Genomic DNA, 5,735 nt, shown 5'->3' with positions numbered 1-5,735 from the left:
TCATAATGAACTTCCGCTTCATGCACAACCAAGGAGGAAGGTTGTAGATGCATAGAGTCACGGGCCAGGTGCTATGGCTGGAGCTCTGCTCGCCAAAAGGATTCATGCCATCCGTACTTAGAGCAAATCTTATGTTCCTTGCATCAGCTGCAAAATCTTTGAACCATCTGTCGATCTTTCTCCATTGCGTTCCATCTGCGGTGTGTCTCAACTCCCTGTCCGACTTACGGTCCTCTTTGTGCCATCGCAACAACTTGGCATGCTCTTTGTTCCTGAACAGACGTTTCAACCGTGGTATTATAGGAGCATACCACATCACCTTGGCGGGAACCCTCTTCCTGGGTTTCTGGCCCTCACCATCGTCACCAGGGTCATCGCCTCTGATCTTATAACGCAATGCAGTGCATACCGGGCATTCATTCAAATTCTCGTATTCACCGCGGTAGAGGATGCAGTCGTTGATGCATGCATGTATCTTCAGAACCTCTAAACCTAGAGGGCAGACAACCTTCTTTGCTTCGTACGTACTGGCGGGCAACTCGTTATCCTTTGGAAACATATTCTTCAACATTTTCAGCAAGTTTTCAAATGCCGAGTCAGCTACACCTGCCTCTGCCTTCCATTTCAGCAAATCCAGTGTGCAGCCCAGCTTTTTCAGACCATCATCGCATCCGGGGTATAGCGCCTTTCTGTGATCCTCTAACATGCGATCCAAATTCTCCCTCTCCTTTTCAGTTTCGCAGCGTCTCCGTGCATCAGCAATGGTCCGACCAAGATCATCAACGGGATCATCACGTGCCTCTTCTTCACCTTCCCCTTCACCTTCAGCATCCTCCATGAAAGTATCACCGAAATGAGCAAGATAGCTTTCATCGATGAAATCATCCCCTTCTTCATCTTCTTCCATTATAACCCCTCTTTCTCCATGCTTGGTCCAACAATTATAGCTTGGCATGAAACCGTGCCGAAGCAGATGCATGTGAACATCTCTTGAGGAAGAGTAACCCTTCTGATTCTTACAGATAACACATGGACAGATAACAAAACCCCCCTGCTTGTTCGCATTAGCCACTACAAGGAAATCTTTCAAACCCGTAGTGAACTCGCCGGAGAGTCGGTTACCGTACATCCATTGCCGATTCATCTGCATTATTATAATATAAAATATATAATTAACCATCATGCATTTGTTAAACTAACTAGCTACAAACAATATAAATTAAACAATGAACTGCACACATGCATATTTTATCAATGACACATCAAAGGTTCATCAAGTTGCTAACCGCGATTGAGGAGTGTGGCTCCAACACTTCATGTCATGTTTGTTTCATGCTCTTGGGGCATTTCATCAAACACCTTATGTGCATAAGAGGAACCAAAAGCAAACCTACACCCACTTGTGAAGAGAATGGCTCCAAATGGCTAAGTGTTGGCTGCTGGATGGGTATATATAGGGGAGGGGCTTTAGTTGCGGTTGGCCTGGCAAACCGTGACTAAAGGTGCCCGAAGGCCTTTAGTCGCGGTTGTCCTCGCCAACCGCGACTAAAGACCCTCACGTGCGCCAGCTGGCCACCGAGCGCCCTGGGCCCAGGCCTTTGGTCGCGGTTCACCTCCAGAACCGCGACTAAAGGTCCCATTAGTCGCGGTTCCTACAGCTTCGCGACTTATGGGGCTGGACGGAAGCCTGTTTTTCCACCAGTGTTGGTGGGTGTAGCCTGCATCCAACACACTGTCATCCAATCCTTGATGTTGCTAGTGTCCGTCCAGCTAGATGGTTTTAGCGAAGGCAGATTTGCCAATCCAGCGAGGCGATCCCAGCACTCTCGCGACCACGGGAACTCAACAAGCAGGTGAAAGGCCGTCTCGAGATTGCGTTCACAAAGCAGACAGAAGTAGTTGTTTTTCCAGCCCCGTCGAAGGAGTAGGTCGGCCGTCAGGATGCGCCCAAGTTTATTTTCTCTTTGGATGTCCGCGTCTGTGGATGTGTGTTGGCGCAGTGTGCGTGCGTGTGCAAGCGTAGGGTATGCGTGCGTGTGTGTGAGAGATGGAAAATGCGACGCCACTAATATACATCGTCGATCCATAAATTGCATGTTCATGGAATGAATTAGTAGCATTAGTGTCATCCTTCTAGAAGATTTTTTAAAAAAAACTAGTAAATATGCCCGTGCGTTGCACCGGGAGAATCAAAACACACCTCCCTAGCCCAATGACCCAAGATAACATTCTGTTGCATCAGCCATGTAATGTATATTTTACCAATGATCTTAAAATGCATGTATGAGATGCTACACTTCAATCCTGAAAGAATTGATTAATTTAAATATCTAAATTATCTTCCTAGTTAATTTGTAGTATAATGAGTCATTACCTTCATCATTTGATTTATCATTGAGAGCCTAAATCATGAGGATCGTACATGTATGTACATATATAAGAAATTAAGGTTTAATTGGTAAGTTACCAGATGCCCATTACTGATTTTCGTTACCAAATTTCTTCTAAACTTACATGCACGGAGACCTATAAAGTCTAAAGTACAACTCAATTTTCTTTCATATAGAAGGAAACATAATAAACAGATTTGCACATACCACACTAAAACGAATTTTCTATTTGAAGAGGTCACAATAATTTTCATGAAATCAGGTGTATGATTCGGAATTTCTTTTTTAAGCATGCATGCTTCAGATTCCATGGAAAGGCATTATTCCCAGTGTGTTGCAACGGAAAAAAATCATCCCTCATACGCACACCTGAGAGCATCGGCGAATCCCTTCAAATCTTTCACAATGCCCCACGAGAAACAACATGATAAATGGTGTAAGTTCATAAGGTTGTATTATTTGTGAAATGTATTCAACATGTTTCCAATTTATTAGACTACAGAAATATCAACGTTAAGCCGGGATTTTCAAAATACCCCATATAAAGAAGATATTAATAAAGGTTGCATCATAAATGGAATTTTAGGAATGATGATTAATATAATAGCATATTTGAAATCTACACATCTTTTTAAAGGGATTTCCATATATAACATGTTAGATTTGGCGTTAGGATTTGAAAGTGATTAATATAGTACCATATTTGAAATCTACACATCTTTTTAAGGGATTTCTATATATAACATGCTAGATTTGAAGTTAGGGTTTGAAAGTTATGAGTTTTTTTGACATTGAAAGTGATTAATATAATACCATATTTGAAATCTACACATCTTTTTAAGGGATTTCTATACATAACATGTTAGATTTGGAGTTAGGGTTTGAAAGTTATGATATTTTTTTGAAATATATGAATATGTCCAAAAAATAGAGTAACTGGTACATTGTGCTGCCCATCTGCTAAGTGACGCTGGAGCGAGTAGTAATATCCTACGCCTACCAACATTAATAGGAGAGAAAAATAAAAGGAGGAAAAGGGAGCAAGGGGACTCGAACCTGTGTCTCCCAGGTAAACAGGCGAGCCTCACACCACTGCGCCACACACATGCAAGCTGTTGATTACAGGGGCTTCACTTTAATAACTTGAGTAGGTCGCGGATTTTAGAAAAGGGTAAACCGAACCGTTTTTTTCACTTACCAATGGCATGGTGGGTAATTATTTACAACTTCAAGGGCACTTTTAATGACGGACGACCAGAAGCACTCCGTGCTTTATTAGTATAGGGAAAGAAATGGTGATAATTTTTGCACACTATTTAGATAGAAATTGCGTTTTTTTTAAATAGCAAGAATAAGCATATAATAGTGGAATTTTCGGAAAAAATAATTCTAAGAAGGAAATGATTAGTGGCATTGGTATTGCACTTAAAACATAAAAAAGACCGAAACATCAAAATAATACAGTTTTCAAAGAAAGAAATAAATTAGTGGCATTGTCATTGCCCTTAAAGTAAAAAATAAAATAAATAAAAATAAAACAAAATTAAAAAATAATAAAGTATTCTAATAAATAATGAACTAGTGACATTGGTATTAACCTTCCAGAAGAAAGAAAATGAAGAAAACGCTGAATGAGAAAATTTTCCCATAATTTACATAGAAATTGTGTTTTGATAACATGCAAAAATAAGCGTATAATAGCGCTAAGAAAGAATTAATTAGTGGCTTTGGATTACCGCTAAGGCTCCGCTTGGTATCGATGTATTTTTATACATCTGTATTTATTTTACAGATGTATAACACCGGCCACGCTTGCTTTTTGCCTGGAAATGAAAACGACGGATGGAGGTCCGTATATATTACAGCTGTATGACACTGTGAAACGCCAATCCAATCAGCGCCTAAAGGAGAAAGAAGAGAAAAGAAAAAAAAACAAATGATTAAATTTTTCTGCACAATTTGTACTGAAATTGCATAATTTTATGAATGCAAAAATAGGCATACAATGGTACAGTTTTGCCCTCTAGTATATTTTTCTCACATATTGTTTACTACTTATTTGTATATTTACACATGCCTAATATTCACACATACACATAAAGGAAAAAATCGAATAAAAACACTTGATGAACAAAATTAAAGACTAAAACTAGTAAAAAGCGGAAATGACAAAAAGTAAGTTTTCTTTTAGGTAGAACAAATTAGGGGAAGTGGTTTTACCCCCAAAAATAAACAAAAATCGCTCATAATTTGCACAGGAATCACACTGTTGCACAATATGCAAAAATAATTATATCATAGCTCAATTTTCAGATAACGATACGATTTGCGCATCGGTTGCACCAAACTGAAATGTATATATTTTGTGTTTTCTCTAGGCCTTTAAGAAGTTTTCTAAGAAAGAACGAGTTAGTGGCAATGGTATTACCAGTTAAGAAGAAAGAAAAATTAAATAAAAACTAAACCAAAATCAATACTAAAGCTAAAATACGTATAAACTAAAATGAAGTTTTATTAAGAAAGAATGAATTGATAGCATTAGTATTACACTTAAAAAGGAACAAAAATAAAACAAACAATCACAAAACCTGCACATAATTTATACATAAATTGCGCTATTCCATAATATGCAAGAACAAGCATGTAATAGTGAAATTTTCTAAAAAATGAAGTGTTTTAAAAAGAACCAATTAGTGACATTGGTACTATCCTTGAAGAAGATAGAGAATAAAAAATAAATTAAAACAAATGATTAAAGTTTTTGCACAATTTTTTTAGAAAAATGGGTTTTTTTATAAATGCAAACATAAATATATAATAGTGTAAATTTCACACTTCAATATAATTTAGACACATATATCTTTTAGAAAATTATACGACCTGATGAAGCAAGCTTGTATGTATTGCCTGCATGCTGCATGCACGCCATAGTGCTTGTCACGTGCATGAAGCGGTGGGAAGAAAAAATCGGTTGGCCCTAAATTGTTTTTCAGGCGACTGAAGAGTAGCTAAATTGTTTTTCAAAAGAGTTCTTAGCTCATGTCAGCTTTCTCACAGCTCACCCCAATTTTTCCAAAAGAGTTCTTAGCTCACATCAGCTTCCTCGGTCAGAATATTTTTTTCTTTATATTTTCTTTCTTTCTCACAACTCACAAGAATTTTTCAAAAGAGTTCTTAGCTGACATCAGCTTCCTCACAGTCAGAATAATTTTACAGAATTCAGCTTTCACATAGCTCACAACAACAAAATTTCAGAAAATTTCTCGAGTCACATCATCTTTCTCATAGTGATTTCTAGGGTTATATCAGCTTTCTCATAGCTCACAACATCTTGCAACAATAAAA

This window comes from Triticum dicoccoides, chromosome 4B (assembly GCF_002162155.2).
Source record: "Triticum dicoccoides isolate Atlit2015 ecotype Zavitan chromosome 4B, WEW_v2.0, whole genome shotgun sequence".
In the NCBI taxonomy this organism is placed as follows: domain Eukaryota; kingdom Viridiplantae; phylum Streptophyta; class Magnoliopsida; order Poales; family Poaceae; genus Triticum; species Triticum dicoccoides.
The sequence above is the reverse complement of the archived record's forward strand: the minus strand, read 5'-3'. Positions refer to the sequence as shown.